Below are 11,792 nucleotides of genomic sequence, written 5' to 3'. Positions count from 1 at the left end.
CGGTGCCTTCCCGGAGCCAGAAGTGGGAACTGATTCAAAACCTGGGTCAGGTCTGGGCCAACCATGAAGGTTAGAGTGGCAAACCCACCAGTTCAAGGTTAGAGGGATGAAGAGGTACCATCTATGATACCAGTTTGATAAGATATTTAGTGGATGATTCACACATGTGAGCTCTATTGTAGAATATCAAAAACTATGATCTCGATGTTGTTCAGCTTCTTGTGATTTAGACAAGAGGAGTTCCTGCCTCACAGACTTGGTTTGATCTAGAGTGTGAGGCCTTTGGGCAGCCTCACTAGGAACGTACTAGCCTCCCTGATCCCATTCTCTGTTTCTCTCCATGTCAACAACATTGTGCACATAAGGGAAAATATTCAGAATTCTGTGACAAGTCTCAGCTCAGCGCTGCCATACTGCTGTGTCTGCATGTACATATGTATATATACACATTGAATCAACCATGATGAGCATGTGTGGCAGCTGGGGTATGAGGAATGTCTACATCCAGGTGCATTAATCTGCAGGGCAACAAGCATCTCTGAGCTTGCTATGAAGTTAAAGAATAAGCAAAACTAAGCTAGAGTGATAGAAATCAGAATAGAATTTGAGGGTGTAAGTGGGAGAAGGCATGAGGGAGTCTTCTAGTGTGCTGGGAATGTTCTACGTCTTGATGTGGATGGTGTTTATATGGCTGTTGTACATTTGTAAAAATTCACCAAGTTGTAGTTTTATAATTTGTGAACTTTATTATATGTAAGTTATACCTCAATAAAAATGTTTTTATTAAAGAGAGAGATAGAAGAGATACCTGAACCCAAGGCAGACAAGACAAAAGAAGGATGGTCCATTCTGATATCAATCCCAAGGAGCAGCAGCGTGTCTCCTCTCCAGAGCTTGCTGACATCTGACCACTCCTTGCTGCCCTGCTTCCAGTCTCAATCCCCAGCCTATGTGAACGCTGCCCAGCAACATATAGAAAGGGTGGCAATTTATGACAATAAGCCAGGTCCAATGAAGTGTCAGATAGTACTGATTTTTTCCAACTATTGGTAATTCAGTGTGACACAGTCTGAAATTTTCTAGAGAACTACAGAGCATCATCCCTCTTAGTCATCATCAGTATCCCTGATGATCACAGTTAAATACAAATAAATCAATCAATCATAGAACACCAAGGATTTACAGCAGTATGAACTTGAGATCCAGGAGAAGAGAAAAAATAAGAAGAAAAACAACAGAATGAAATTATATTTGTCTTGCCTTTCAACTTTATTTACTTTGTCCTTTTCTTGGAGATTCTATAAAGCACATTAGACTACTGAAGGCATTGATAAGTCCTACAGTCAATAGACATGTTTACTTTTATTTCACACAATGTTTCTTTATATATTTGATCAAGAACACTTTGGGAAATTGTACTCTAAGGCTATCTTTTTTTTCCCCCTCATTTTCTTCCTTGGAGAATCATCAAAGCTCACCATTCCAGCTGCCAATTTGGTGCTATAAAGTCTCTCTTGTCTTAGCTCCAACCCCAGCCTCTCCCTACCCCAGAGTTAGGACCTCTCTACCCATAGCAAATTTTCACCTAGATGGTCCACATGGGGCAGAATGGGGATCTAAGAGGAGTTCAGAGGGAACTCTGAATTATTTCAACTTTCATGCAATGAATATGAAGAATGAAACTGGTGGTATGGAAAAGGCTCTATTTCTGCAGTTTTCATTAAGCCACCTTGAGAACTGAACTCTGAACTCATTGAATCTTAATGAACAACTATGGCAAATATACCTTTCCTCACCTCTCTTATCTGGCATTTAACTCCCATCTCCTCCCACTTCCTTTTAGATACATGAAGCTAGCACATTTTCCACACAAACACCTGAATCCACAGCTATTCTCCTTCCTGCCACAGGCATGTTAACTGAGAATTCTGTCAGAAAGGGAGAACTGGGCTGGCCACTGTCTTCTAGGACTGAAGTGGGGTTGGTTTTCTCTGAGAAAGCCTCTAAAAGACAGCATCATTACTTCAGAACAGATTCCACAGAGTGAGTAATGGAGGCCTTTGGGAGGATCCATGCCCAGCTGGGGGTAAAGACAATTCACTTTGTCTTGACCCTTGGTTTTCTCATTTGCTAAGTAATTCCCCAAGTCCCCACCAGCTCTGATCGCCCACGTACCCAGGGTGTGTGCATAAAGTGCCTGGCAGCTTGCCCACACCACTTGCCCATGAGAGGTTCAGGAAGCCGGGAGGATGTCTGTTGAGCCATTACTGTACCATTTCTTAAAGCAAATAAAAACGAAACTTTTTCTATTGGCATCTAAATGACCCTCTAGCTGGGTCAATGTGACTACTTCAAAGTAACAAGTCTGCTACCCTATGATCCAGCAATTGCACTACTGGGTATTTACCACGAAGATACAGACGTAGTGAAGAGAAGGGCCATATGCACCCCAATGTTCATAGCAGCTCTGTCCACAATAGCTAAGTTGTGGAAGGAGCCAAGATGCCCTTCAACAGTTGACTGGATTAAGAAGATGTGGTCCATATATACAATGGAATATACTCAGCCATCAGAAAGAATGATTACCCAACATTTGCAGCAACATGGACGGGACTGGAGGAGATAATGCTAAGTGAAATAAGTCAAGCAGAGAAAGACAATTATCATATGGTTTCACTCATTTATGGAGCATAAGAAATAGCAGGGAGATCAGTAGGAGAAGGAAGGGAAGAATGAAGTGGGGGTAAAAAGAAGGGGGAAGAACCATGAGAGACTATGGACTCTGGGAAACAAACTGAGGGCTTCAGAGGAAAGGGGGGGTGGGAGATGGGGATAGGCTGGTGATTGGTATTAAGGAGGGCACAAATTGCATGGAGCACTGGGTGTTATATGCAACTAATGAATAATGGAACATTACATCAAAAACTAGGGATGTACTGTATGGTGACTAACATAACATAATAAAAAATTATTATTAAAAAAAACAAAGTAACAAGTCCTTCCTGAAATGTACATACCTATGAGGGACACCAGCAGTCTGAGGAAGGAGTGGATTGGAATGGTCCAGGGGAAGAAAACTGAGTGGGAAATCTGGTTCCAGCTGAGGCTTTGCCACTTACCAGCTGTGTGATACAGGGCAAATCACTTAATACCCCTCAGTCTCGGGTAACCTTGTTGTTGCTGTGTTGTTTGTTTGTTTTCAGCATTATGGGTCTAACACTATGAATCCCTTCCCTGTCTAGCTCACAGAGATGTTAATAATGCTCCATCTTTTCTTTCTATGTCTATTCATATTTTTAAACCAGCTGGTTTCACTGCACATGCTGTTCTGTAAATTTGTTTTTTAATTTATTTAACAGCATACTATGAGTATTGTCCTATGTCTTTAGGTGGTTTTATTACCTTTTTAAGGACTGAGACTGTACCATCTTGGCATGCCAATCCTCACTTGTGGGACATGGAGTTCCATTTTTGCTATTAGAAATAAACAGTGTTGGGGGGCGCCTGGGTGGCACAGCGGTTAAGCGTCTGCCTTCGGCTCAGGGCGTGATCCCGGCGTTCTGGGATCGAGCCCCACATCAGGCTCCTCCGCTATGAGCCTGCTTCTTCCTCTCCCACTCCCCCTGCTTGTGTTCCCTCTCTAGCTGGCTGTCTCTATCTCTGTCAAATAAATAAATAAATAAAATCTTTAAAAAAAAAAAAAAAAGAAATAAACAGTGTTGGGATGCCTGGGTGGCTCAGTCAGTTGAGCGTCTGCCTTCTGCTCAGGTTGTGGTCCCAGGGTCCTAGGATGGAGTCCCGCATTGGGCTCCCTGCTGGGGGGGGGGGGCTGCTTCTCCCTCTACCCCTGCCCACCCCACTCATGCTCTCTCTGTCAAATAAATAAAGAAAATCTTTAAATAAAAAAGAGAAAGAAAGAAAGAGAGAGAAGGGAGGAAGGGAGGGAGGGAGGAAAGAACGAGGAAGGGAAGGAATAGTGTTGCCAGGTGCAAAGAAAAGGAAAGAACCTGGGCTTCTCAAATTGAGATCGCACCTCTTGTGTGCTACTTGCACAGACTTGTCTGTCTCTGGCTGGAATTGAGACCCTGAAAACAGGAAGGACTGAAGGACTGGTCTCTTAGAAGAGAGGAGGAGGCTCAGAACAGGGTAGGAGCTGTGTCTGTTTACTGGGAATTGAGGTACCAGACACTTTTATGTCTGTTAGAACAACCCTGTGAGATAAAGGTTGTGCCCACTATACCTGCCCTAGCAAGGGTGAACTAAATCTGCGCTCACTAGTAGCTACCATGTTGACAGGGGAAGCTGAGAGGGGACCAGAACTACCCCTGTGCTACCTGCTCCTGTGCCATCACGCACTCTACTCCCCAGCACAATGCTCCCTTCCCTCCCCCATCTACACCTTCCATCCCCCAATGCGCTACTCCTCTCAGGTACCTCCCCCAGATACCCACTGCCTTCTCCTATCTGGAATTCCCAATCACATATGTAGCATTTTATTATAAATGATCTAACTCTCAGATTCTTTGGGTTACCACAGTTGATTTGCACAGCCTTGCCTATGTGCAATAAAGTGCCTACAAGATAGAGAAACTCCTGTTTTTCTGAAAGTATTGTTAAAATTTAATGATCCCACAATACTATGAAGATAATCTATGCCGAATGTTTATTTTATTGTAAACAGTCTTAAATTTAAAATATACACTTTAAGTCTGCTAAACTTTTTTTCCCAGCCTATTTCTCTCCCAGCTCCACCCCTCCCTCAAAATTAGGACACACACTAGAAGCAAAATTTCCTACTTTCCTACTTAAGTGTGTTTATGAGGTTCATTTGCATTTCTGTTAAGGTGAGTTTGTTTATTTAAGAACAACTGTGGCAGCAGACAGGGTCCACAGGTGTCTACACCAAGCAGTTGATAACTAAAATGGGAGTGAGCTAAAAGACCTCTAATATACTTTACAAATTTAGAATTCTGTATCATTTGGACATAATGTTTTAATGGTCCAAAGCGATGGATCTTTTCTTTTGTGGTTTACTTTCTTTTGTAAAAAGTTTGCACACTAAAAATTAAAAAGAACAAAACTTCCACCCCTTACCGAAGTAAGCAACATGAAGCGAGAGAATGAACATTCACGTTCTACCCCTAGCACAGCCGAAGTCTGGCCATGTGCCCTTGGCAAGTCGTTTCCCCTCCCTGAGCCTCAGTTAACCCGTTTGTAAATGGCAGATTTAGACTAAACATAGACATGCCGCCAGGGTTTTACTGGATTCCGATTATGTATTTCATCTTGCTCAGTGTCTCTGGTCTTAAATGATCAATAACTCCTAGAGGAGCCTAAGGCCTTGGGACGCGATCCCCCACGCCGGTCCGAGGCGCGCAGGGGCGGCCGTTTGTTTGCTGAGTCGCCTGCTGGAGCGGAGAAGTGCAAAGGCAGTGTCCCCTTGTTGCCACGGGGCCGACGCTCAAGGCCAGAGAGGGCTTCTCTCTCCGCGCATTAACAAATCAAAACAATCTCTCTGCCCTGCTGACGCCACGCCGGGCTGGGGCTGGAAATCGATCTGCGATCTTTCTGCTCCAGCACAGCCTGGCCCCTGGCCGATGCGGGCGCGTGGACTCGCGGACGGAACGACGCCGGGCTGCGCGAGAGCGGCCGGCGGGGGCTGCTGACGGCGGGGAAAGGAGCCAGCTCCCGCGACTGGCGTCCTCTCCCCGCGCCTCCCGCCACCGCTACCCAACCCCCGCCGCCCCCGCCCAAGACAGTCGCTGAGCCCACGGGGTTGGCTGAAGGGAGGAGGGAGACCCGCTCTCTCACCCGTAGAAGAGGAGGGGAGGGGGCAGGCAGAGCGGCCACTTCTAAGCCCAGCCCTCTACTGAGGCTCCGCCTGCACGGCTCACCAAATCCGCGCCCAGCTCAACCATCTTACAGATAAAGAGGCCAAAGCCCGGAGAAGGACAACAGCTGGTCCCCCAGGGGGAGCGGCAGAACCGAGACTAGAACCAGGGTCTCCTGACCCCTGCTAGTCCTCTGTCTCCAACAGGGTTTTTCAGCCAAAGGGCTTTTTCTTGGTTTCTTGACAACCATGCTTCCAAGTTGTTGTACTGACCTATCAGACTGATTAATAAAAGATCCGAGATTCGCACAGTTGAAACCTGAAGCCCATTCTCTGCTGCGGGGTTTACAGCAGACCTTCCTTGCTTGTTCTACCGGCCATCAGCTCAGAGTGTTTGCCACTTTCTCAGTGTCATCCTCTGGCCTGTGGTCACCCTGGTAGACATCAGAAAACGTCCTGATCATGCTCCCGCTGTAGGAGTGTGTCACACAGCAATATCCACCCTGTGGACAGGATGCTAACTGCATCTCTAATCCAGCTGTTAGGTGGCGTGCCTGACTTTCTGTCCCAGTCCTGTCTCATCATCATACATGTGCTGTTTGAAGGTAGCTATGCTGTGGGTGAGCTAAACCAGGTGTATTCTGGGACCAGAGAGAAACAGCAAAGTAACCTTTCCGCTCAATTCAAGTAAGAGGGGAGAGGTGGGGGGCATTGCTATCATCATGTTAAGAACTAACTTTTATCTAGTATCTACTGTGTGCTAGGCTCTGTGATAAATTCTTACAAGATTATTTTAATGTAATCCTTACAGCAACCCCACTATCATTATTCTTGGGTTACAGATGAGATAACAAAAGCACAGAAATTATACAACTTGCCCCAAGTCACCGAGTCATTGTCAAAGCAGAGATTTGAACCCTGGGTTCATTCAGAGCCTGTGCCTTCAACTGTTATGCCCTGTTGTCTCTCATGATGGAATGAACATTTTGATGTTAGGATAAAGGATAAAAGATGGGGAATAAGGAAATTTAGCTTCCATTCTTGCCCTGCTTCTTCACGGAGGTAACAGAGAAGTACCTCTCCACAGGGAGAAAAACCTCAAATCACATAACCTTGCTTTTCAGGTATATGAAACACCTGAAACATATGGAATTATGTGCAGATGTGCATTTTTCTGGGAAGAGCAGACATAGTTTTCATCAGCATTTCAGAGATCCATATAAATAAGCTGTCTGGACTATCTCATCTTTATAGCCCTTTTTTTTGCCAAACAGCCCACTCTACACTGTCTTTTAACATTTTAAATAATGATGCAATAGCAGCTTCACACTCTGGGACCTCTCTCTGGTTCAGGGATGTGAAGGGCTCCTGGCTGCATGCTGGCCTTTCCAGCACACCCGCATGTCCAGATAGTGATCACAGGAAGGACGGCATTGGGATGGGGTCATCAAATTCATCCTCCACCTACTTGCAACACCTCAGCATTTTTGCTTTAGCCTGTTGTATTCTTTACTTGCAACCAGACTCTAAGTTTATATAGAGGCACCAAGAAAAGATTTCAGAATCCTTTTTTATTATTATTGTTGTACTATAAAAAGAATTCCAGTGGTGGAACCTCCACCAGTCTTGGGGCAAAGTGTCCATTCATACTGAGGCTCTGCTATGTCCAGAGCATAGGGCAGTGAAAGAGACCGGATCCCTGACTGCCTGGAGGAGATTCAGAGGGACTAGCAGGGAAATGCTAGGAAGATGCAGAGAGCATTAGGAAGAGGGAGGCCTAGAGAGTCAGGAGGGGCTTCCTTGTGAGGTGATGGGATTTGAGCCAACCCTGAAGGATGAGTGGGAATGGATTAAGCAATATGTGCAGGGCAGAGTGGGGGAAGAGCATTCTAAGCTGAGGAAACAATTTGTGGGAAGGGCCTGAGACAATAAAGAACCTGGCCCTTGGAAGAAGTGAAGGGATGGGCAGACTGGAGCACAGGAAGGAGAGTGGTATAGGCTGTCCCTCCACCTACACAGTCCTAACTGGCAGTGTGATGTTGGCAAGGCAGGCAACATCTCTCTGATCTTCCCTTTCCTTAACTTAAACATGCAAGGTTTGAACTAGATGGTTTCTAAAGTCCTTTCTGGCTCCACTATTGTGTGATTTTGTGACTTTAAGGAAAGTGGAAAAGAGTGAGTCAGTGAGACTAACTGGTCAGAAAGAGAAAACTGGCTCTGGATACCGGGGAGCTGGGTGGTACTATCAGTGAGGCCTTGATGTTTTCCTGCTGAACATATGTAACTTCATAGAACATCACCATCAAACAAGACCACTCTGTGACTATGAAGGACAAAGACAGAAACAAAAGCACTCCACAATCATGTCTGAGCACAGATTAAAAAATAATAATACTAACATTATCCAAACCACAAAAACAACCAAACATCACCCTATCCTGGCTCAGATGGCTACTGCATCTTTACCAATTACAGCTTCAGCCTCATTCTGGTCTCCCTTCCCTTTAGACAACAGTCACTAAGATGCCTTCCCCCAAATCCCCTCACACAAGCCTCATCCTGTAGTTCTTTCTACTACCTTCTCTGAGATGACCCACAGTTCTACTTCTCTGTAGTGAGTAACAAACCACACTTGTCCGACCATAGGGCTGTTCCTCCAAAAGGGCCAGGACGAGGGCCAGCCACAACAAGCAGTGCCTCTCCCATTCTGCACCCTGGGTGCCTCCCTTCCCTCTGTCCTGGTGGTGCTTGGCTGAAGAGCATTGACATAGGTCCCCTCTCCTTCCAAAGCTCTCTAATCTCACCCTACTCTGAGCCTCAGGGTGTTGGGAAGAGGAGCTGTGAAGTGGAGGAGAAGAAGAAAATGAGAGAAATCCAAGAGGACAGCTTCACAGGGGAATTTGCATCCATCAATGGTAAGAGCAGAATGAAAGCAAACATTTCTTCTCTCTCTTGAAGTGCTGGGCCTCCTCCTTTCAGGCCTCCACCCCGCCCAGACCATGCATGGGCTACATGGGAGGTAGTGGTATTTCTGTTTCCCAACCAAACCACACCAATCATACTCTCCCTTAAGGTCATCTTCACAGGAAGGTAGCCGGTTCCCAGGGAACTGACTCATTTGGCAGCATCAAAGGGGGTAAAAATTGTTGCTGCTGGTGATTCAGCATCTCAGCTTGGACTTCCCATCTTTAGCTAGTTTTTTCACTGGGGGGAGTCCCCACCACACAACCCACTCCGTTCTCTTCATGTGAGAAAATGGCAAACAAACAAGACCCCTGATGACTCCTGAGTCAGATGGCAACCAAGGAGAAGAAGTGACCTGTTTCTCTGGTCACAAAACAGGCTGTTGGACTCATTGCTCTAGTTGAAAAGGCTAATGGAATCCGCTCTTTTTAACTTGCAGAAACCGTTCTGCACACCAGGCACATTAACTATTTCCAAAGCTGTCAGCGTACAGTCATAACAAAGATGGAGTTTTCTCTGTGTTCAGTTTAATTCGGGGGTCAGCAAACTTTCTGTGTAAAGGACCAAATAGTAAATATTTTAGGCTTTGTGGGCCAATATCTGTTGTAACTACTCAAATCTGCCCTTGTAGCACAAAACCAACCACAGATAATACGCAAGTGAATAGGCATGCATATATTGCAATAAAATGTTTACAAAAATAGGTGGGCCAAATCTGATCATAGTTTGCCCCCTGGTCTAGTATAATCAGCACATGGGCATAGCTAAATAGGAACAGGAATAATACCATTACTTTTAAAAGAGCTTGTTTCTCATGATAGAGATTGGGAGAAATCTTAAAAACCAGTTTGGAAACTTCTGAAAGACAAAAGAAAGCAAAAGAGGGAAAGAAGAGAGAAGAAAATCAAAATAAAATAGGATTTCATTTCAAAAGAGGAATGGAGGCATCAAAGTGGAAAGAGCTCTTTGTAAGGCCTCTGTGGCCTCCTCTTACCCTGACCAGGTCTTCGGGAGCCTCTAACAGGCTCAGGACTGGGCAAAGAGACACTGAGAGTGCCCTGGATAGCCATAGGTTGCAGAATGTTCAGGACCATTCCAGCTCCTGAAGAAGAGGCCTTTCTGAGCCCCCAGAAGGGCTGGCAGAGAGAGCAGAAGAGAACAGGGGGTACTGGACAGAGGGGATTTGTGAAAGTGACTTTATTTTTAAAGATTTTATTAATTTATTTGAGAGAGAGAGCATACAAGCACAAGCAGGGGGAGGGGCAGAGGGAGAAGCAGACTCCCTGCTGAGCAGGGAGCTTGATGTAGGGCTCCATCCCAGGACCCTGAGATCATGACCTGAGCTGAAGACAGACGCTTAACCAACTGAGCCACACAGGCGCCCCTGTGAAAGTGACTTCTAATGGTCACATATAAACAGGATGCTGGACCTTCCTGTCTGGAGCTAATCCACTGGTTGTGTGGAATATATATCCATTTGGCAAATTTGAAAGAGGAATTTAGTAATGAAAGATTTCAGTTTAAAAGTAGAGCTCCCAAGATTCTGCCAGAGAAAGGTAGAAGAGAATGATCACTAGATAGATAAATCCCCTGGCTGGGAGAGAAGGCAAGAAGTGGCCAATCTGTGGTTGATGGTCATTTTCTCTAGTTCACAAATCATGCGTACTTTTTATAGATTCAGAAAGTTACCCTAGCTACAGAGCAATGATTTATGAACTATGTTTCCTGGAATACTGGTGTCATAAAATGTTATCAATTATTACATGAGAAAAATTTCAGAGAAACTGAAGAATAAATTGACAGGAAACTATTGTGTATGTGCTCCAATGTATTTTTGCCTTGCTAGGTTATGCTTAGAGAAAAAAAGTGACAGTGTTGGGAAAAAAAGGTTCATTTTGAAATTATTCTTAGGAACCAGATTTTTTAGAGCCAAGAACAGACTAGTAAACTATGCCAATGCAGATAAAAAAGAATTGTTAAGATATGAGTATATATTAGATACAGAGCTTGAGTATATATTAGATACAGAGCTTGAGTATATATTAGATACAGAGCTTGTTAAAACCAGATTGCTGGACCCCACCCCAGAGTATCTAATTCAGTAGGTCAGGGTGGGATGCAGGAATTTGTATTTCTTTTTTTTATTACGTTCATTAAGCCACTGTATAGTACATCATTAGTTTTTGATGTAGTGTTCAATGATTCATTAGTCACGTATAACACCCAGTGCACACCACAACACAGGAATTTGTATTTCTAACAAGTTCCCAGGTGATGATGTTGCTGGTGGTGGTAGTCCAGGGACTTGACTTTGAGACCCACTGCCCTGTACCCAGCCGAGTGCCTGACAGATGTGAGAATCTATTCAATAACATTACGTTTCTGCCTGAGATTTACCACATTGCAGGAAATGAATTGGATGGGTTTCCACCAGGTGTGAGGGTATGTTGGATAATCCAGCTTCAAAGTCAGGTTTATGGAAACATACATGGCTTTATTTAGGGGAAGGGTTACTGTACTTTGAGATAGTCTTCCTTCAGAACAGCTGCAAGGGCCCAGTGCAGAGTCTTCTCATGGGGGCAACTGAATGCAGCATGTTCCAGGATTTATGTTTTTAAATGATAATTCATGAGTCTCCAACAAGTACAAAGTTGGATAGGCCAGTTATTTCCTGACATTTCTTGCCAGGGGGATGGGGTCCTCCAAAAATGGGAACAAAATTCAAAATGAATTTAACGGGGCAATAGTTCTTCAGAAATAAAATTCAGTTTGAACAACTGCAATGTGATATATCTGGAGATTTTTTAAAATACCAATACAGGTTCTGAAAGGACTGTGAAAACAAATATATATTAGAAAAACAAGCAGAACCTAGATGACCAGAATGTTGATGCGAGTCAGCCAAATTATAGCGTGTGGATAAAAGGCTACAAATATGTCCTGAAATCTGTCACAAAAGGGTCGGGACATAATGCATCTCAACCTCAAGTCAGTCTCA

General features: G+C 44.5%; 1 protein-coding gene across 7 annotated transcripts in view; it reads left to right on the top strand.

Moving 5' to 3' along the window:
- CASR (calcium sensing receptor) overlaps positions 1-11,792 on the top strand; it is an 80,744-nt gene that overhangs the window by 25,122 nt on the left and 43,830 nt on the right. Inside the window, exon 2 of one of the 7 annotated variants that reach the window (XM_045812506.2) lies at positions 8,652-8,745. The exons of 5 other annotated variants lie outside the window; for them this stretch is intronic. The gene's annotated coding sequence lies outside the window, so the exon portion shown is untranslated. Of the gene's footprint in view, positions 1-3,836; positions 8,746-11,792 lie in introns of those variants that run through there. One more of the 7 variants, XM_087861585.1, reaches the window with a different exon arrangement.

This window comes from Ursus americanus, chromosome 4 (genome assembly GCF_024610735.1).
Source record: "Ursus americanus isolate L20-20 chromosome 4, mUrsAme1.1.p, whole genome shotgun sequence".
NCBI lineage: Eukaryota > Metazoa > Chordata > Mammalia > Carnivora > Ursidae > Ursus > Ursus americanus.
Note: the sequence above shows the minus strand (reverse complement) of the source record. Positions and strands in the feature narration are given on the sequence as shown.